The 23,086-nt window shown below is 48.8% G+C and overlaps 1 pseudogene across 1 annotated transcript in view; it reads right to left on the bottom strand.

Annotated features, from left to right (window-relative positions):
* LOC146812780 (mannan-binding lectin serine protease 1-like) overlaps positions 1 to 23,086 on the bottom strand; it is a 62,945-nt pseudogene that overhangs the window by 35,933 nt on the left and 3,926 nt on the right. Inside the window, exons 3-4 of the transcript XR_014966895.1 lie at positions 6,590 to 6,767; positions 6,193 to 6,327 (exon numbers count right to left, since the gene is read on the bottom strand). The product of XR_014966895.1 is annotated as a mannan-binding lectin serine protease 1-like (transcript). The remainder of the gene's footprint in view (positions 1 to 6,192; positions 6,328 to 6,589; positions 6,768 to 23,086) is intronic.

A 23,086-nucleotide genomic window follows, 5' to 3' on the forward strand; every position in this document is an offset into this window, starting at 1 on the left:
AGGTGCTGGAGGTAGACCAGAGCGGGCCTAACCTGTATGAAGCCAGCCTCTTTCAAAAATGGAACCAGGTAACTTTTCCTTATATCCCTGAAAATCTCACAAAACATGATAAAATGTAAAGTGTCTTGTTGCGAGAATTTATCTCAGCTACAGGGGGGGCCTAATTCAGGTTTTATCCAGGAGGGGTGACTACCTAGGATCTGGTGAATCAAATTAAACCTAAATTTAGTCAACAAAAACCTATGTAAAGGTTTAGTGACAATTTTAAGGTAAGGCTCCAAAGAGGGGGAAGAGGTTAACATAAAATGTGCCCTAACCGCAGGTTTCTCCAGTTCCTTTACCTCCCGCTCCAGTCTGGCCCTCTCCATGAATTTAATTTTGATCCATTTCACGTCCTCCTTTTTGATAGAAGCTGGCGATTTAAAAAGGTCTATACGGCCTAGTTGATAAAAAGTTATTTCCAGGTAGGACATCCATGGAATTTTGTGGGCTCGGTCCAGACCCCTGACATCAGACAAAATGACATGGTTTAGTGTTAACTCTGGATTGAGCCAGGTTTTTAACCAAAGAATCAAGGGGGCCAGTTTCAACCTATCCGTAAAATAATCCAAGCCCACCTCCGAGTGTAAGGCAAAGGTTGGGGAGGATTTAGGGAGGGAGAGAAGTTGTCTAATAAAACCATTCTCCACTCTTTGGATCCTGTCCACATGAGCATAGCCCCACAAGGATGCACCGTAAGAGGCGATCGATAGGCACTTAGTGTTATAGATTTTCAGAAGGGCCTCCATGGGCCGAGACCCTAATCTCCTTGAGAAGCCCATGAGTGCTGAAGAAGAGCGAGCCATGGACACGCTCTTCGCCTTAATCTGGGGGCCCCAAGATCCCTTATCGTCAAAAAGGACGCCCAGATAAGGGAAGACCGTGACTCTAGAGACCAGCTCCCCTTCGCAAAAAAAGGTCTTGGATTTTTTCCTGCCTCTACATTTGCCTACCACCATCGTCTGTGATTTTTTGGCGTTAATTTTTAAGTCTAGCTGGCACATGAACGCCCCGAATTGATCCAAAAGTCTTTGGAGCCCAACTCCCGTTCGTGCTAATAAAACTGCGTCGTCCGCGTATAGGAGTGCTGGTACCAGTATATCTCCCACACGCGGGACGTCCGTCCCCACATTCACTAGACTGTTTCCAAGTCCATTAATATAAATGGTAAAAAGGAGGGGGGCCAAGATGCAACCTTGGCGGACCCCCCTCTCGGACTTGAAACGGTTTGTGCACCTGCCCTCCCTAGACACCCTAACCACTGCAAACAGCTCCTGATGAAGAGAAGCCATGAAATGAACAAGAGCTGTATCAACACCAAACTCCAGTAAAATACCCCAGAGCTTGGACCTGTTGACCATGTCAAAAGCCGAGGAGAGGTCCATAAAGGCCAAAAATAAGGACCCCTCCTTGGCCACCGTGTACTTTGAAATCAGCAGATGGAGATTTAGGCATTGGTCAACAGTACCTCTTTTTTCTCTGAAGCCATACTGGATATTTGCAAGACCCCCCCTCTGTTCAATATTTTCCCTCAACCTTTTCAGTAAGACTCTGCCCAAGATCTTAATCGCCGAGTCAAGCAAAGAGATGGTTCTGTAACACCCCGGGTCATCTCTCTGCCCCTTCTTAAAGATCGGTACTATAATTGAGGTGACCCAGGTAGAAGGAAGGGTGTTACCATTTGCAGCGCAAAAGATGTTTGTTAGGATCCTAGCCCAAAATTTCGGGAAATGGGAGTACAGGTCTGCGGGCACTCCATCGGGACCCGGAGCTTTATTTCTCGAGGACTCTAGAATTGCGTTCTCCACCTCAGTACAGGTGAAAACAAGGGGGGCACACGCAACAGCCACTATGGGATTTTGAGTCGAAACAGAGACTGTATTTCCATAAACTCCCTGAAAATGGAGCAACCAATCTGAGTCACAGATTACATTGTCCATGACCGTGTTCTCGGATTCAGAGAAAAAAGGGTGGTTAATAATGGTCCAAAAGTGTCTACTGTCACGCAAAACATCCACATTAAGGAGACTCTCCCATGCCTCTTGTTTGATAGCATTCTTCCTACTAGTAGTTGTTGCCTTGTACTCCTTCCTGAGATTGGCAATAAGGACCCTGTCTCTTGGAGTAGTTAAAAGTGCCTTCTTTAAAGCCTTATGAGCTTTAGAACAGTTTGAATCAAACCATTTACAATGATTGGTACCATGTCTCTGTGATGTGGTTGTCAAATCAAGGGATATTTGGGCACATATGCTTTCAAAGGCCCCCATCTTGTCAACATTAGCAGCTGCTGGTTCCTGGCAGATGGCTACATTAGCCTCAATTTTAGGGAAAAGATTGTCAAAAAAAATTTCCGGGACAACCTTTGCCCATTTAAGTCTTCTACCTTGGTCCTTAGGTAACAGGGCATTTTCCCCTCCCAGTGGTATCGCACCATTGGCCTTAAGATCACTCCAGATTAACTCGAGTAGCACCGGGTTGTGATCGCTATAGGGGGAGCTAATTACTCTATAGGTCACAGCCCTATGTAAGATACCCGGGGTAAAAAATATGTAATCAATTATTGAGCCGTGGTCATGCCCCTTAAATGTAAGCCTGACTGCTCTGCGCCAAGCTACCAGTGGGTCAGTACAGGTTATCTTTGGTGTGTAACTGACTTGCCGTGACTACAGTGCTGGGTTCTGCATGGCTTAAGTGCATACCCTAGCCAACCAGAAACCCCATTTTTAACAGATGCCCATCTAGTGACTGAATGCACAGTGTGAAAAACAGGAAATATGAGTTCAATTCAGTCTTCCACAAATTGTGTGATTCTAGGCAAATATTTTATTTCAGCAATCCTCCTATTTATTCATTATAACACTTGAGGATATCTTCAAATTCATGAGTTCAGGAAGTTAGTGTGCTGCACAAACACCTTTTGTGTTTGATGTAACAGACTATATGTTGCTCCATACATACTAAGAATCTCTGCCACATATAGGGTACGCATAACAACTGACTTTGTTGCTGAGTTAACTAGCTGGATTTTTAATCAGGACAGGTGTGGAACGTGAATGTAACTAAATTCATGTTTTTAAACTATGGCTTATAACAGATGCCTCTCAATGCAGTGATATAATATGAAGAACTAAGATGAAACGGTAGCACATCTTAAAGAGATGCACTTTTTTCCACATTTGGAAGGACTTCATCATACTTGTCCAAGATATTTGTTGCATGATTTATATACCAAATATTTTTGTGGCTCAGCTTGTGTGTGGGCTCTTAGAGCCAAGCCTCACTGTTGGCTCTGTTCTGGACCGTCTCTTACTGTCAATGTGTTGGCTCGCCTTCGCTGCCCAGTCTGCAGCAACAGCGACTTGATGTCACCGTTGCTGCCAATGGCTGATCTGACTGCCACTGCCAGACCATGACTAAGACATTACTAAGGGGTGACCCACCCCATACAACCCCCCTGAATCCATGTCCCTGTCCCCAGGAAGCTCTAAAAGGAAACTAAGGCTGTCTTGTGCCACCCCAGGTAACCCTCCTGTCTCCAACCCTTGGAGAAGCTCAGAAGACCTTCGGTAACCTCCAAAACACCCTAAAAGACCCTTGTTTCATCTTGAGAGGCCCTCAGCTGGACAACAGGACTCGCCTACAAGCATAACTAGTTGCCCTTCAGACAGCATCATCCAGCCATCAGACATCCTCATTTGGTCCTCAGATATCAGTACAACTGCCCCTCATAAGCCCTCAGCGACCCAGTGTTCAACTGGCTAAACGTGTCCTGATCTTCACTGACAGAGTGACCAGTTGCCCCTCCCCCACAGGTACTCCACTGATAAATACAGACAGAAATATCAAAATGTAAACATCAATAAAGCCAGGAGCCCATTCAAAGAGGGTCTGAAGGGGAAACACAAAGTGACACTACTAATCCTGTTGTGCTGAACATTGTGGGAGTCAAGCAGTAAGCTGAAATCCACAAAGGATTAATGCACCCAAACCCACCCTTTGCTTGAGCTCTGCCTGGAAATCACGTGGATACCAGAAACAGATCCTGGGTTTTGCAATGGTTTGATTTCAACATTTGTAAACACGCCACATATCTCAAACAGTTTACGAACTGACGCTATCCTCTGTCCTCCCCATATGAAAGGACACAAGGGGTCACACTGAGCCAACAACAAAGCCAAAAAAGAAGTCCCTACTGTTTCAAAACACACAGCCAAAAGTCCTGCTTATTTGAAAGTGCCCATTTATAGGAGCTATGGTCAGCCAGCTCAATCTTACGGTTGATGAAGGAGAAGCACAATTTTACTCATTTCATCAACCTCACAAGAAAGAGATGCTGAACTAATCCAGCCAGGAACCTAACCTGTGCCATGTAAATTAGACACAGACCTCTGCAGCACCCTCTTCACACACTCTGCTTTCTCACAGACATAACATTTCACAGGACTTCTAGGAGAACATAAACATTAATCAGAGGGCACATAATTCAAAGTCAAGTGTCAACCAACTCCATTAGGTCCAATATGTGATTAGAGACAGTCTTGATGCACTACAAAAAACTTGTATTATTAAACTCCAATTTTAAAAAACAGTACAGCCTAAGAGTTTTGTTTGGGTGAACTTCTTCAGGGCGTAAGAAATATAAGCCTGACGGACGCTATCGCCCACACGATAAAGCAAAAGGAGGTGCGCCAGGTAAGGAAGTCCAGCCAGTCTCGTTATTTCAAATCCTTTATTTATACTTTTTTTTCCATCGAATATAAATCCTTATCAACACAAACTGCTCAGTCAACGCGTTTTTTTATTCCAAACAGTGGGAACTTCATCAGGGCTTAAATAATAATGTTGGTAAATTCAATCTCCACAGGTAAATTAATATTCTTATTCCAGCTCAGTGCGCTGATATGAATTCAAAACGTCGCAGGAAGGAGCAGTATACTTATCAGGGTATTCAGAAACGGGCATGGTGATGCCTTGGGAAATCCCTAGTTTTCCAGTGCACTGAGCAGGAATAAGAATATTGATTTACCTGTGGAGACTGAATTTACCGAAATTATAATTTAAGCCCTGATGAAGTTCCCACTATTTGGAATGAAACGCGTTGGCTGAGCAGTTTGTGTTATTAAGGATTTATATATTCGATGGAAAAAAAGTATAAATAAAGGTTTTGAAAGAACGAGACTGACTGGACTTCCTTTACACCTCCTTTTGCTTTATGGACTAAAGATCTGGAACACAGGGGCACCGCACAACAGCAGGTGCTGGAGTGATTATGAGCAGGACTCTTGAATAAACGAAACAAGTGTGAGGTGCAGATTGGAAGGTCCGCTGTTAGGTTCTTTTCATTTGGCTATCTCCAACACGCCACATGTCACAGATTTGTGAGTCAATATTTGCTTGTACCACTTCAAATTAAATTAAATGTTTAAGAACAGATTGGGAGTTCCCTCTTTTCTGCAACTTGGCGTCTGGATAGACCTAAAATTCACTAATTAAACTATATTTCTCATGCCCTGAAGAAGTTCACCCAAACCTAACACGATGACTATGGCTGTACTGTATTTTTTCATTGGAATTCAATAAAGAAGATTTTTGCACTATACCAAGACTACCGCCAATCATATATTGGACCAAAGGGAATTGGTTGATGTGGATTTGAATTGAGTGCCCCCTGATCAATATTTCAGATGTTACCGGCTTTGGCAGTAGCACCTTGAGCAGCTGGTACTATTCAGAAGTGCACCGAGACATAATTTGGGATGGGTTTGGATGTGCTGTACTTGTTGTCCTAGCTGCTTTGTAAATTGTTTGGCAGTTCAAAGAGTACATTGGAACTTCATTTGTATGAATTTTAATTGCTGGAGCATAATTCGATAGGTTTTCACCCTGCATATCCCTGACAACAATTTATTTTACATTATTGTTTGCTGTTCCACCTTAAAAGGCAGAAACAGAATTTAAAGCATTTGGGACCAGGCCTTCCCCAGTAATTGATATTTATGGTTCTGTAATTCAATCCATTTGATTCAAATTATTTGTAATTTGTACCAAATGATTCAATCCTGTCACATTGTATCCACAATTGTCATCATTACTACTGTGGCTAGTCTTATTGCTATCGACATCGTTATGTTATTCTAACCCCGGCTCACTCACCCGTCTCGCTCTCTTCACAGGATGCGTTGTCCCTGCCCAAGACGTACCCATATGCGCATGAGCAGAAGTATCCCTCAGGGTGGCTGTGGCAGTAGTGGGCACAGGGCGTCTTCCTGTTGGCACATTCGTCGTGGGCTGGGCAGTGGGTGAAAGAAAGAAAGAGAATTTGTTCCTGAGGATTCATTGGTTCGAGAGGCCCCACCACACAATCAGCATGCCCTGTGTATCGGCATGTGTCCTGGTGAAGATGCACACGTGATCTTGCGCAAATCAACATTTTGCATCACATTGGGCCGCGGGGCCCTGTCATTCTGCACCACGCCTTTGATTATCAGAGTACCCTTCCGTAGGCCTCCCTCTCAGGTTAAGACCCACCTCTGTGTCTACAGTAACCTACCAAGCTCAGCGTAGACGGCGCGGAAGCCCCGGTAGGCCCTGCTCTGGACAGGCTGTGAAGCAAATGTTACAGTTAGGGCATTTGAGACGGAGATAAACTGAAGTGGTTCCGGGATGTCGTCTGTGGCAGCAAGGAGACGGCCGCAGACTGTGACCAGGGGCTGCCCAACGTCGATCACCTGTGGGAAGAGTAGAGTACACATGATGGAGGCTAAGGATGCATGCAGTTTATTCCTGTCATTTCTTCTAAAGGGGGCTCTCCTAGAGGGGCAGCAACTTCCACAGGAACATTTTATATCTAGCCTTCCAAGTACATTTTCCTATTTGTAAGACACATGTTTACTTTTTCCTTTCTATTCGACTAGACGCATTTTTTACCCACAACATTTAATGTTTGCTTTTTTTTTTTTAAATACTCCCATTTGTATCAGCCACTTTGCTTTTTCACTCCCAATTATTTTATAATTCAAATGTGCTTTATTATAATATTGTACTCCTGGAAAGTAGATGTTGACAGGAGGGATGCTATTAACCCCTTCGCCGCGGCAGGAATTCCGCCGCGGCGCTGGGGGGGGTTTGGGGGCAGCGCGGTGGCGCTGTGCTCGTGACGGAACCGTTCCCTCACGAGCCACGGTTGAGCTGTGCTCATGACGGAGTGGTTCCGTCACGTCTCCGCCCACTGCGTTAATCGCCCGCACAGGCGGGGAATTAGCGCCGCGTGGGCGGAGCGGCGGCCAACGGCCGCAGCATGACGGAACCACTCCGTCATGAGCACAGCGCAACTGTGGCTCATGACGGAGTGGTTCCGTCATGAGCAGGGAAGGGGTTAAAAACAAGACAACATCTCTTGATCTACGAAAGAACTACTCTCTGTCCTACTCATAAACTAGGGAACATTTGAATTGACTCACCATGCTAGAATCAGACATTTAAAAATAGGTATTAGTAAAGTCAGCAGGGCTGGCTTTAATCTGCTAATGCATGCACACATAGGCATGTGCAAATCAGCCGCGGCTCGTGCAGGTAAGAGCGGTGGGGCCCTGTGTGGGGGGGGGGTTGTATTTCCACAGACGATGACGAGGAGAAATTAATTATTTCTTTTATTTTCCCCGGGCATTGTCCGTCGAAATCCCCCCACCCAGCCCCACCGCTCTTACCTGCACGGGCTGCGGCTGCTGCAAATGCTTTTTGCACATCAACAACAATACACAACACCACGGCACAAGACAAAAATAACAACATAATTTAATATTACATACAACACTGCAACGCAATACAAACACCAGCAAAATAGCATACCATGACAATAATAAACAACAACACTCCACCATATTGTACTGCTAATACATACACTAGTCCAACAATCAAGCACAGCAAAAACAACAGAATCAATCAAACAATAGCAAAACCTCAGATCAGCAACAAACCTCAACACAGCAGCACAAAAATGTGTTACAGCAAAATGCACCACGCCAAAGCAAAAGCCAGCACATTTACAGAAAATTAAAAAAAACAATATACATCAGTACAATTACACACTAGCAAAAAATAACAGCACAACATCTACATTTGGCCCGATGTCTTCATAATTAGGCTCCTCTGCTGAGGAATTCAAGCTGTCCTCTGACTTAGCTTAAGGTGGGAAAAAGTGTTCTTCGAAACGTAGAAGGGCTTCTGAGGCATCTCAGAAACATGGGATCTCTGGTGTTTTCTCTACCTGTAGTGGGGAAAGCTCCTGTGAGAAACTGGGTTATTGGTTGACTGGGGTGTGAGCCCTGATCAAGCAGCTATTACATTCCCTCTTAGGGTGAAGGACCACCCAACCCTAAATTAACCTGTGCTTAACTCAGGATAACTTGGATCAAAAAGAAGTCAGGCTTAACTTACAGGCACCGTGCAAAGCATTTATGCAGCACTCGAACAGCAATAAAGTTAAAACCCAACACAAGAAAAATACCAAACTGATTTAGTAAAATAGAGTACATTTTACTAAAATATTTGAAACCAGCAAAAAAAACTGAGTTATGATTTTTTTAAAAATTTAAGCAAAAAAGGCACCAAAAAGCACAAAGCACATCTGGTCGAGCTGGACCAGGTCAAAGTCAAGAGTTCAGGCCGACGCGAAGGAGCGCAGGTCAGATACAGTCCTAGATTAGTCCTGCTAATAGTTTATCTTCTCAGGTTTTGTGCCAACATTCCCGTTCACGTTGAAGAGGGCCTCGAGAGACAAAGAAAGTGTGGTGGTAGACTGGCGATGTGTCGCTGAGGGCAGACCGGGCATCGCGGGTGGGCGGCATGGAGCTTCGCACTGCCAGTCCCCAGTGAGCAGGCGATGCAGCAGTGTGAAGAGACGGGCTGGTGGCAGCTCATGCTGATTTTTGGTGCAAGCAGTGTGGTCTTGGTGCGAACTGGCCCATTGCAAAAGTGCCCAAAAGCTTGATTTCAGTATCCGTGAGCCCCACCGAGGGTTTAGGACCTGAAAGGCACCACTTGGGGATGAGGAACTTGCTGAAGCTTGGTCCAGGAGCTGTTTGAGGAGTCTTTGATGTTCCTGAGGCTCAGATGAGGAGTCCAGCAGATTAGCCCTTCGAGTCACCCTGTTGTCCTGGATTTAAGGTGAAGTTGCAGGTCTAGTTCTCCTTCCCCAGGCAAGAGGGCAGCAGGTCAGCACAGCAGGACAGTAGCTCCTTCAGAGTAGCAGTCCAGCAAAGAAACAGTCATTTCAGCAGCACATCAGTCCTTTTTCCTGACAGAGTATCTACAGGCCCAGAAGTGTACTGAGGAGTTGGTGTTTGGGGGTCCTCTTTTTTATACCCTAGTGCCCTGGTTCTGGAAGGTGGCAGAGGCATCTAGAACGTGTCTTTGAAGTCATGGAATCTCATGCCTCCCATGACCACGCTCCAATCTGACTATATTAACAATGTGGGGTTATTAGGCCCTCTTTGTGGAGGCAGAGCACAGGCTATTCAGTTGCAAGTGGGGCTGTGCTCAGCTCCGCCCCCCATCCGGCCACCAGATGGCCCATTCAGGTACACTTAGTCCCACTAATGTGTGACAGTCTGGGAGAACTTCAAAAAGTCTGTGAGTTACACCCAGTCACATGACCCAAGACAGGCTATAATTAACCCTAGGTAGAGCTGGCATAGTAGAACTCAGTGGAATTTCACTTCCAAGTCTGGGATTTTTATGCAACAAAAATCACTGTATGGTACTGCACAAACACAAGTCCTGATCCACACTGCTGAACACCAGTGTGAGAAATTGGTTTGTTGTATTTATGCAGCATAAAAACAGCAATAAAGTGAAAACACAGCACAAGGAAAAATCTCAAACCAATGTATAAAAACAGAGTACATTTTAATAGATTATTTGACACCAAAATGACAAAAATCCAATCAGTAGAATCGGAATTATGAATTTTGAAAGTTTAAGGTTCAAAATAGCACCCAAAATATAAACCGTGGAAATCTGGTTGCGCTAAACCGGGTCAAAGTTGAAAATTAAGGCCGACCGCGATGGAGTGGGGTTTGAATTCAAGACGTGAATCGGACCCGGTCAGCGCTTACCCTCAGCTTTAGAAACATTTCTGAAGAAAAATGTCTGAGAAGGTAGAAGTTCAGCGGTGCAAAGCTGCAAGAGTGTCCGATGAGGAAGCACGGTCATTGGATAGCTGTGGAGTGAAGCTGCTGTCAAGAATTTTGCATCCGGATTTCGAAAATCTCCAGTGGGACAGAGCGCTGTACCCAAAGACAGTTCCACAAGGTCGGATACCCCTCTGGCGAAAGACCCCTGAAAAAGATCTGCTACTGCGGAGAACAACATAGCAGGTGAAGCCGCAAAGTCAATACAACCGGTGATGCACCTCAGGCAGATAGACAAGTAGGTTGGTCCTGGTTTGCAGAGCACGTTTTGGTCAAATTTTGTCCTTGTTTTGGAAATTGGCCATCTTGGCACATTTAGCACCACAACCAAGGGTCCAAGAGTGGATGGCCACCTCTTGGGGATTCAGGACTCACTCAGGCTGGGTCCAGGTACAGGTTCAAGATGGTGAGAACCTGTTATGTCCTTGTGGCTCTGAACAGGTGGCCAGCAAACTAGCCTTTGTAATCACTTCTTTTAGTCCTGGATGCAGATATGGATTCAGGACTCATTAGCAGGGCTGGCCTCTGAGGTTTCAAGACAGGTTCCAGGCAGCAAAGCAGTCCCTCCAGGTACAGCAGCAGTCTGGTAGAGTGCACAGCTGCAGTAGCGGCTCGCTTAGGGCGTGCTGCGGGCGGTGGGGGGGGCGGGGAGGGGTGGGGGTAGCAAACACAGACATACGTAGCAATTACTTTCCTCCGTTCCGTCGTATGGCAGTGTTTGCTACCCCCCACCCTGCCCCTCCCCCGCCACGCCCTACCACCCCGCAGCACGCCCTATGTGAGCCGCTACTGCACAGCAGGTCACAGCGGGCACAGCAGCAGGTAGTCCTCTGAGAGTCGTTCTGCAGATCCAGTAGTGAACTGAAGAGTTGGTCTGAAGTAGCCGCAGCCCGTGCAGGTAAGAGCGGTAAGGCAGAGGAGACGGGGGATTTCAATGGATGATGCTGAGGTAAAATTAATTAATTATTTAATTTGCCCTCATCATCGCCCATCCAAATCCCCCCTCACCTGGCCCCACCACTCTTACCTGCACAGGCCGTGGCTGGTCTGAAGATCCTGTTTTTATACCCTGGTGCCCTTCTCCTGGAAGGTGGGAGAAGCTTCGAGAGAGGTTCTTTGAAGTTCTTGGAGTTTCTAGACTCAGGACTGTGCTCGGGGTTTTATTGGTGACATTTTGAACTGACTCGTGAGCACAAACTTCCAGATTGGGGATTCCGGTATTCATACTATTACGCAGGACTAGTTGTGGTCCATCTACAATTCTGGCTTTTGATTTCAACGTTCATGCCTTGAAAAAGTCTTAGCAAAAGACGAAACACGTGTCGGCAAATCGTGTGCTGGGAGTTTTAACACTTTTATAATATGAATAAAGTCGGCTGAACAGCAAGAAGATTGACCTTTCTGGGTTTCTCTTTTTGACCTTAGAGGTGTTTGAATGAAATCCATGGACTGTATGTTTTGTCTTGGGATTTCTTCTAAAGGATGTTCTTTGAGTTCAAGACATTGTTATGTGAAAACACAGTGTATGTGACTATGGGTATCCCGATCTTGTTTCTTCATTGGCAGTTCTGCTTGTAGTTTGCAAAGAAGAGGAAGTAGGGGCTGTCTCAGGACTATTTGTAGGATGGTTCTTGATGTAATGCAAGCTCATTGTAATGTCATGGGTTCTTGATGCACAATATCTTTTTGCTAGATTATAATGGATACTTTCAACGGCTATTTTGTTTTTTTGTGTAATACCCTTTTCATCTTTGCTACTATAGTTTTAAGTAAAGATGTTCACTCATAATATTCACCTTTGTGTCTTTAACCCCTTCAGTGCCACGCCCTTTCCCCCTCCTGTGCCGGGCGTTGCACTAGTGGGTGGGGTTCATGACGAGATAGTCTCGTCATGGGCACAGCGCAACCGTGCTCCATGACGAGGCTATCTCGTCATGGGCACTGAAGAGGTTAATAGAATCTAAACCTCCTCTCATGCTACTGGGGGAGATTTCACATTTTTTAGCATTGCTGACATTCAGTGACAGTGCAAGATGATTAAAGGCACTGAATTTGCTGCCACTGCTGCATGTCATTACTACAGATGCAAATTCAAATCTGTTCTGGCAAGTGGATTTCATACACGTTTCAATGCAAAATAGATTTGGTTCAATAACATGTAAATCATACAGGCATTTCCTTCTTGAGGGCCTGCTTTGTGGCAGCTCTTGCCCTAAGTAGACACCCTTCTCATTGTATCCTAAGGTTGCTCGGAAAGTTTAGCCCCAGCGTATAATACACTGTAATAATACTCACAGGTATATAACAGAAAGTCTACCTGCGCCGACTGCAGTATGTGCCACTTAACTAAATCAGCAACATTTCTGAATCTGGAACCAGGCAAAGTGTGGGTAATACGAAAACACACAAATTGCAACACTGCCCACGCAATCTCAGGTACGTCGGCATGACCAGTCGGAAAGTAAAGACACGAATATGCGAACACAGAAGCAACGTTTGGTGCAAAAGAAACACAACGCGGGGGGCGTGGCTTGCAGCCGAGCAAGATGGCCGCAACCTAGTTGGGCTCCGAGGGTGAGATCGACTCCCCTGACATCCGTGTAGCATCCGTGCAGCGATCCGGCTCCAAGGTCCTCGTACCGACGGCGGAACCGAAGCGGCGCCGAATGATCCGACCCCGAAGTTTCTCGGGCACCCAGGGCGCGAACAGCGAGGCCCGGAGATCCGCGGCCTACACCAGCACTGAAAGCCGGGGCCTCGAGTAACGGAAGTGCCCTGGTCGGAGCACGGCTGTCTCGGGGGCGGAGGCAGCGTGTTTGCGTGTCTGCGGCCCCGGGCGGACCGTTGCCTGAGCGGCTGGGCGAGGCCTGAGCGACATTGCAGAGGGTGGCCCTGCGGAGGCGGCACAATCGAGCACAGCGATCCTGATCGGCCCCTGTTGCGAGGAAGGGCCGGCGGTGTGGAGCCGCGGTGCTGCCCATCCTGGCTGCCTGCAGCGCGACGCTGGTGAGGACTCGGGCTGCCCTGCTATCACAGGCGAAGACGACGCGGCCCCGACTGATCCAATCCGGAGTTGCCTGGACGCCCAGAGCGTACCCAACGAGACCCGGTGAGTTGCGGCCTGCATCGGCGCTGAAAGCCGGGGCCTTGAGTGACGGAGGTGCCCAAGACGGAGAGCGGCCGTCTATGAGGCGGAGGCGGGGTGTCTGCAGCCACGGACCAACCGTTGCCTGAGTGGAGGGGTGAAGACAGTGCTATACCGCGCGAGTGGCCCTGCGGAGAGGTGCTAATCGGGCCCGCTGATCCTGGTCCGCCCCCGGCTGCGAGGCTCAACGAGTGTAGCGGAGAGGAGGTGCTGCACGCCCTGGCTGCCTGCAGCGCGACGCCTGGCACTGCTGCCTGGCACCTGTGCGGTACCCCGAGACGCCTGCTATTTACTGTGATCGGAGGGGAGAAATAAGGGCTGTGCGCCCGCCTGATGCCGGACTTCGCCGAGACCTGGGCGCTTCGTGGTGCTGCCTGAGTTGGACGTTGCCCAGTCAAAGAGGTCCACTTCACCGGCTCGTCAGTGGCGAGCGGGAGGGAGAGGGCCGCCGGCTGCGACCATGAGCGGGAAGGGGCTCAAAGGGAATTCACAGGGCAAACTTGATAAATTCGCCTATATCAAGGACTCCTCCGCGACGCCTGACCGTGGCGGGCGCACCGAGAAGATGGCGACGGACAAAGAGGCGCCTAAAGTAACGCTGGAAGACATCATGGCTGCCTTGACACAAGTACAGACGACGGTGGGGTCAATCTCCACGGACGTGTCTCTTCTCCGTGCAGACTTCCAGAAAATGTCCGCCAGGGTCGCGGAGGTTGAGCAGGTGACAGAGACCCTGGCAAAAGACTCGAGTTATCTCCTACAAAAGGTGTCCCAGCTGGAGACGGACAACAAGCGCATGGCGGCCAGGCTGGACGATCAAGAGGGGCGTTCTCGCCGCAACAACGTGCGCATTACAGGGATCCCCGAAAGCGAAGGGCACCCAGCCATGGACCTCTACATTGAAGACTTGATCAAGTCCAAGTTGCAACCCAGGGGCCTGTCTACCTTCTTCTCGGTGGAACGCGCCCACAGGGTGCCCGGCGGCCGACCGCGAGTGGGTGCACCCCCGCGGCCCGTCTTGGCCCGCCTGTTCAATTTCCGCGACAGGGATGCCATTCTTCAGGCGGCGCGGGTGGCGCCGCCCATCCGTCTCCAGAACTCCACGGTGTCCTTCTTCCCGGACTATACGGCGGCGGTGGCGGCTCAGCGCCGAAGTTTCCTGGAGATCAAAAAGAAGCTGAGGGCCCGGGAACTTCCCTACGCTATGCTCTTCCCGGCGCGACTCCGTGTAGTGGCGGATGGCAAAACTGTATTTTTCAACACACCGGAGGAGGCCCACGACTGGCTGGAGGGCTGGCGCCCGGCTGCGGGTGGTGGACGCTCGGCCCGCAGGACGAGACGCATGGGGAGTGAGGAGGACTCTGAGGGCCGCGACCGGCGCGCAGAGGAGACTGAGGGAGAACCCAACGGCTGATGCCGCAGCGGCGGCGTGAAGCTGGAGACTCATATCTGGTGCCCACCGATGCTGGACTGATCTACGTCCTATTGCCAGAGGGTGTGAACGATGGGACCTGGGGACAGGGGATGTCTTGGTCTTCCTCGGACCCCACGCTCCTTACAGCGCAAGTACTGGTTGGGGTTTTGGGAATGGAGCACTCTGCTGAGTTGGGGTGGCGGGCAGTTCTGAGTCCGTGTGGCAGGGAGGCAGGGAGGGGGGGGGGGGGGGGGGGAGTGGGGAATGTTTTGTAGTTTTGTTTTTCTGTTGAGGTTCTGTAGGACACGGGCCTTTGACCTAAACTCCCCGCACTTTCACTGCATGACACATGCATCACGCCACGTTATCCGCACCATGCTCCGTCACTTTGCCCACCCACCGTAATGTCTGTGATGCAGCGTGACCAACCCCCTGCCAGCGCTCTGACTTCGGCGCCACCCCTCTCTTTACTCACATGGAATGTACGGGGCTTGGGAGATAAAATTAAGCGGGGCCTGGTCCTGCATAGTCTCAAAAGATGTTCCCCGACGGTGGCCTTGCTCCAGGAGACCCACCTCACTGGCTCCACAACTAAAGCGCTTGACAGATGGGGGTATAAGATGGTGGCACACTCTGAATTCACCTCTGGGTCCCGGGGGGTTGGTATCCTGCTGCGGTGTCGGTCCCCCTTGATCGTGCTTAGTGTACACACAGACGGGGCTGGGCGCTTCGCCGCAGCGCACGTACAATGGGAGGGCCGGCCCATCAACATAGTGTCTGTCTATATCCCACCTGGACTGCATGCTTCGGCGCTCCCAGCACTCAGTGAATTCCTGCTCTCACTACCGGGGGGGGAGGTATTATTGGGTGGCGACTTTAATGCGGTGATGGACGACCTCACTGACCGGTCTCCACCTAGGGGAAAGATTGGGGGAGTGTCTCGCCTCGCGGGCTTCGCGACGGCGATCGGATTAACGGACATATGGCGGCTGCATCATCCGACGGCACAGCACTACACGTATCACTCCGGGGTGCATGACAGTCTCACCCGCATTGATTACTTTCTAGGTTCCCCCGGTTGTCTCCAGAATGTTGACAGCATAAACATTCAACCCAGAGGCATCTCTGATCACTCCCCGATCCTCTTGCAATACGCCAGTTATCACCTACTGCGCCGTCGCGTTTATCCGCTACGCCCTAGCTACATTCGCCTGCCAAAGATCAGTAAATCCATAGTGCAAGCGACGAAATTCTACTTCCAAGAAAATGCAACTTCGGTCGACTCCCCTGCGATTCTCTGGGAAGCGTACAAAACGGTGGTGCGGGGCCGGGCGATGGCCGCCGTTTCGGAACACAAGCGCGAACAGGTAGCTGAACTACAATCGCTTGAGACCGAGCTCCGGGCGGCGGAGGCCCGCCAGGCCGCGGCTCCCTCCCGTGCAACCTCGCACGACCTGTATGTGGCTCAGACGAAATACAAAGAGCACCTCACAGAGCGAGTCCGGCAGTGCCTTGAGGCTTCGAGGCATACAGTTTACGATGTGGGGGACAAAACTGGTAGGTTACTGGCGTGGCTTGACAGGCGCGGTGACGGTGCCAGGGGAATTGCGCAGCTGAGCACTGATGAGGGACTGACAGTAACAGACCCACGAGTAATAGTGCGCACTCTGGCGGAGCACTTCCGTGAAGTCTACTCCTCCAGCTCGTCCATGACGGTGGAGATGGCACTGACTTACGTCAAAGACCTGCAGATGCCCAAGCTCTCCCCTGAGGCTCGAGAGACGCTCGAGGCTGAGCTCACGGTGGAGGAGCTCCAGGCGGCTATCGGCGCGCTGCAGCCTGGTAAGGCGCTCGGACCGAACGGCATCCCAATCGAGCTTTACCAGCGACTCTCCGAGACGTTAACGCCACACCTGCTGAATATGTTCACGCATAGCCTTGAGGTGGGGGAACTCCCTGAGGACCAGCGGACGGCCACCATTGTGGTAATTCCGAAACCGGGTAAGCCGATGGACCGATGCACCTCATACCGTGCCATTTCACTGATCAACGCGGAGGCAAAGATCCTCGCGAAGGTGTTGGCCGCCCGGCTCACACCTCACTTATCTGACATTGTACACCCGGATCAATCCGGTTTTATGCCTGGCAGGAGTACGTCTCACAATCTGAGGCGGCTGCATGGGGTGCTGGCCCGAGTGGAGCGGTTGCAGGAACCGGCTGTTATTCTCTCCCTTGACGCACGAATGGCGTTCGACATGGTGGAGTGGCCCTTTCTTTTCGCGGTACTCCAGCATCTGGGATTCGGACCGAAATTTTGTGCCTGGGTCCAGCTCCTCTATACTAAACCTCTAGCCCATGTCACGGCCAATGGACACATGTCGGAGGACTTCCCATTGACACGTGGCACGAGACAGGGCTGCCCTCTGTCACCTCTGCTTTTCGCCCTAGTGCTTGAGCCGTTGGCGGCTTGGATCCGCTGGGAGCCCATGATGCGGGGCCTCCGGTGGTCTGCCGACTGGGAGGACCGCGTCTCCCTCTACGCGGATGACATACTACTCTATTTGTCCTCCCCGAGGCGTTCCATCTTGACGCTATTGAACATCTGCGAGATTTTTGGCCGGGCGTCTGGGTACACGATCAACTGGTCGAAGTCGGTCCTCCTGGTACTAAGGGGCCCACTCCCGCGGCTACCGCCGAGTTGCCCACTCCGGGTGGCAGAGGGGTCTTTCAAATACCTAGGAATACACATCGCGCTGGATCAGACGGAATTCTTCAAGCGCAATCTAAGCCCTCAGATAGACCGCCTTAAGCGGGACGTGCAGTACTGGGGAGCGCTGCCCCTGACCCTGGTCGGAAGAGCGGCGCTCTTCAAGATGATGGCTCTGCCGAGGTTTCTCTATGTACTGGAGAATACCCCATTCCAGGTGCCTCCGGCCTACTTCCATGCGATAGCGGCACAGGTGTCCAGCCTGCTCTGGGGCAACAAGCCGGCGCGCATAGCGCAGTCTAAGTTGGTCTGCGGGTGGTATGATGGGGGAATTGCACTCCCAGATATCCAGCTTTATTACTGGGCGGCGCAACTGAAGGTGATTAACCAGTGGCTCCACGCGCCTCAATCTGACCCGGCATTCAAGGCGGATAGGGACGTGCTGGGTGAGAGGGGTATGCTGTCCCCACTGTATGATACCCGACTGGCCTCGAGGATGATCGGCCCTTTGAGGCAGACTATATCCATCTGGCATGCTGCTCAGGCCAAGTTGGGATGGCGAGGAGTCCTGACTCAGCTAACACCTCTGTGGGATGCCAAGAAGCTGGGACGTCTGAGAGACAGCAAGGGCTTCGACGCTTGGGATACCATTGGAATATCGACGATAGGCGATGTGTGGCACAAGGGGGAGGTTGTCCGGTTCGCGAGCCTGCAGCAGCAGTACGAGCTGGCCCCCTCGGAATGGTTCCGATACCTCCAGATGAGGCATGCCTTAATGACACAGCTGGCTCCTGGAGCAAAGGTTCCGGAGGCGTCCCCGCTGGAGGACAGGTTGCTGACGGAATATATGCCAAAGAAGGCCACTTCCTTCACGTACCGCAAGCTGGTCAACAATCTACCGGACCCTATGGGGACCCTGCGGGAGCGGTGGGCTAACGAGCTCGGCGATCTTGATGACCCAGAATGGCGTGAGGCACTGGCCTCGCCGCGCGAGGCGGGTATACCCTCGAGGCTGCGACTAGTGCAACTTCGTATATTGCATCGCTCCTACTACACCAGATGCTTACTACACAGGCTGGGCAGGGCGCCACATCCCTTCTGCTTGCGGGGTTGTGGGGAGGAGGGAACCTTTTATCACACTATCTGGGACTGCCCAATCATTCAAGACTTTTGGAAACGAGTGCTGCGTACAATGTCACAGGCGTGTGGGATATCGCTGCTGCCGGAACCCAGACGCTGCTTGATAAATGTGTGGGAGCCCAATGACCTTAATCGTCAGACGCAGGGTTGGGTGACGCTGGGCATCATCACGGCCAAAAGAAATATAGCCCAAAAATGGGGTGCAGAGGAGGTGCCGCTGCTGTCCACGTGGCGCAAGGAAATGGACGCAGCCATGTTTGCAGAGCGCTCTGTATTCATTAGACGGGGATGCCCCCGCAAGTGGGATAAGGTCTGGGGGGCATGGAACAAGTACAGGGGTGAAATATGCGAGCCGCCGCCTCTCTCGGATGAGGACTCCTCTGACTCGGATGGTTAAAGGGACCTGCGGGGCGGTGGGGGGATGGGGAACCAGAGTCTTTCGAACTGCATTAGAACTTGGGTTGGTTGAGGGAATGTGCAATGGGGTGGTGCTCTTTCTAGGGATATGTATACAAGGTCTGTTTCAATGTCCTACTGTTTTCACTGTTTTACAAAACAATAAACTTCTTTTAAAAAAAAAAGAAACACAACGCGGATGACAAACCATTTCCTAGCAAGGGGCCACACTACTAATGCTATGGAATGGACTATCATTGAACACCTTGAAATCACCACTAATAATGCCCAACAACAACTGCTGGAGAAAGAACAACGATGGATATATCGACTATCCACCCATCTACATGGGTTAAACGATAACATTCCATGGAATAATTTGACCAAATGACCCTACTGTAAAGAAACACTAACAATCAAAGTAGTGAAACTCAATAAATGCCCATAGAGTGATCAATCACATGGTCACAGTTGTGACTCCGTACAAACACTCCTCCTCATTTGACCTCACAGTTACCCAATAGAGCCTAGGGCTGTAAATGCACTCTTTCCCAGTGTGAGCAAGATCCTACATGTCATATCGTGTTTGGCAATGAGATATGCCCTTAATATGAATCATGTCACTTACTCACTGCAAATAAATACAACATATGCGTGTGGGTAATGAACTACACCATAGTTGTGTTTACGCTGGGTAATCAATCATCCAACCCATTCCCCGTTCTTGAGCACCTAGCAGCCTTAAAGCGCTGACATTGATGTACCCAGTATTAAGTACAACTGACTGCCCTCCCGTTTTTTACTGTAATGTTTGCCTCACTTAAGTTAAGAACATTAATTCTTCAAATGGACACGCTGGACATGCCCATTGCAGCCAGCTGATTTAACCGTTGCGTAAGCCCGCTAACATCAACATTGTCACCAATATTTGAGCATGTACGCTGGAAACGCCCCTTGTGGTGGGGGACACAGCGCATGCTCAGGTTTGCCGTTGTCCCGGCACGCTCTTGAGGTTAGCGCTCCAGGCTACACAAGCCGCTCGTGCAGCACAATTGACGTGCAGCAGAACGGCACCTTCCCCGCGCTTTTGCACTACTAAATTAGACAGCGGGACTCCACTCGGGAACCATCCTGGTCCTGCGGAGCCCGAATTTGGTGTATATGCGGGTGAGCCCTTCATTGCAAGTAAGTGAACCTACCCTAAACCGGACATACGCGCCCTTCGCGTACTGTCGGACTTTGTGACCTCCTTCTCACTTATTTAAAGAAGTAAGCTTAACACGGCAATCCTTTATTTCCCATACAACAGATAGTGAAGTAAGGGTTCTCCCCACCCGGGACCAGATTTACGCTGTATTTGCATAAGCAAACATAAAAATACCTTCTTGCATACTTTCCTATAATAGTAGGATTTAATTAACCCATGGGTCCACAATAATAGTTACGGGCCACGCTCTTCACAGAATGTAAAGATAGAGCTAATCCATGTACAGCGCTTCGTCAATTGACGGCACACGATGTCTTAAATCGCAAGTACCAGGCCGGTTAACATCGGGCCTTCACGCATTTTTTAAGTGCCACAACAATCACGTATTTAACCACGATTTGAGCGCCTTGTCTAGCCCTGCCACAAGCATGTTTTTCCTCACATACAAAAGTTTATGGCATGCATGACTTGTGAATGAATGGCTCTACACGTCTGAATGACACTGCGTGTTCGTTTAAAAGAAATCCCCAACATAACCCAATTGAATGATGGAATAATGGATTATTTCATGTGCTGACATTTTAAATGTTACATGTTGTATTGTCGTGTCTTGTAAAATTCCTTTATAGGTATTTTTCAGAGGTGGACACGAATTATGGTCAGTCCGCACAGCATAAGTTAGCACACCTTAGCGCATGGGCTATAAAATGCATATACACGTGGCGTAATTCCCTTATGCCACTCACTTTTCACTTTTTTCACCTACACCACTATTTTTAATTCACTGCGAGAAAGGTCCTGAAGAAAGCCCCACAATTGTTTTACATGGGCTGAAATATGTCAACCTGGCTGATAACTGAGACACAATTAACTGTCTCTTTTTGTTATCCACTCATTTTTAATATACCCTGGACCACTGGGAATAAAGTAATTATCAGGTAGAGACCCAGAGGTATTTTAAATACACCACTTCATCACACGCTCACCCCCAAAAAAACAGCTCCACTTTAATCAGGTGTCACAGCACAGCTGAGTAGCATTAAGCTACTCAGCTGGGAACCCCATGATGAAGCATGACACCAACAAGGTTGGTGTGTGAGGTTTCTTCTATCAAACCCTTGCGGTGCCGGGCACTGCAGTGTCGGACTTACTGCTAGACAGGTCCGTCCTAGTTGTTTACCAATATTTACCCAGGGACAAGGACGGCCCATAAATAGTCCTAGCTCTCCCATTTGTTTATCCTTATACCTTTTATATAGACACAAAGGCAATTATTATGCATACTCCGTCCTTTAAAAGTTTAATACCAAATACAAAGATTTATAAAATATTGAAAGATACCATAACCTATGCTGCCTAATGAGATCTAACCGATAGTCATATGATGTGCTACTGAATCTGAGACAAAAAAATCTTTACATTTCGGAGCCAATAGAACAAGTGCATCAATAACCCAAAGAGCATTACAGTTGAAATGAAACTGGAAATTTAAATTCCTCAGAATGAGAATTAAAACTACTACTCACATGTGTATTAAAAGAAGAGTACCTCCAACCTGGTGATTTGAATCATTTACCCTCCAATCAAAAGGCTGATTCTTTACTGAGTAATCTTATCTGATTCATTAAGTAATTAAACAGTTTAGGTTACATTCATGTACCAATATATTTTTGGAATCTATTGAAATTGATGTTGTAAAGCATGCGTGTACCACACCCTCTTTTTTCCCATTTGTGGCAGCATTTGTGATGGTCTCTGATCTCACACACACACAGCAAAACTATTCTTTTTCTTTTTTGCCTCTTGTCTAGTCAGTTTACTAAAGTGAGTTACTCTGTTATTATCCATGTTGGTGCACAATGTACTCTATTTGTCTTTATATGACTTTCACTGAATCAGTTTGCAAGAGAACATTGATCTATTTGTCAAATTCCAAACAGCTACGCACTAGTTGGCATGCTAATGAAGTAAACACATGGAGATGATGTACAGAGCACTGAAACTTTTCAGACACCTACCCCCAGTCAAAGATCTGCCTTGAATCCATCATCATTCTTTAGCTCACTTTGCCACCCCAGTTCAGACCCAGCTATATGCAAATCAGTCTTGACCCTGTGCCTCATGGGACCAGTCCAGCCCAAACTGCCAAGCCAAGTCTTCCCTGAACCGAAAACAAGCATCCTGGGACCGGTTTTGGGGTAACACCCCTCATCAACCAGGCTAGCTTGAATCCAGTGGCAATGTGAGCAACGGGTCCACGTCTGGGCATACCCTGCCAACTCCTTGTGTTTGCTTTGTTCGCCCTAAGTTGGCAGGGTATGCCCAGACATGGGTCCCTTGCTCACTTTGAGGCACAGGGTCAAGACTGATTTGCATATAGCTGGGTCTGAACCAAAAAACATAAACAAATGAGACTAAACTTTTAGTTCAGATATGCTTATTTCTACAGTGACACAACTAAGCACACGATAAAATAAGGTAACCAAAGAGACTACCTAATACAGCTGAGTGAGGGGAATTTGCCTCAAGGTTAGAGCTGATGACTTTGGAACTGGGGAACCAGTTTTTAATCCCAGTTTCTTCTCCATATCCTATAATTCTACAAAAAATACTTAATCTCTCCCAAATCTAATTCTTTTATAAAGCGGTCTACTGCCCTATATAAAATTGCAAACACCTTGACATTATTCAAAATGTACCATCTCTACACCATTCAAAATGTACCATCCCAACATCATTCAAAACGTACCATCCCTGATGCAATTTTAGATCTCAACCAGATTAGTTGAACATTCCTACTAAGAGTTACAGTCATCATACATCCAGAAATGTCAGCGACATCTTGTTC

This window comes from Triturus cristatus, chromosome 7 (genome assembly GCF_964204655.1).
Source record: "Triturus cristatus chromosome 7, aTriCri1.1, whole genome shotgun sequence".
NCBI lineage: Eukaryota > Metazoa > Chordata > Amphibia > Caudata > Salamandridae > Triturus > Triturus cristatus.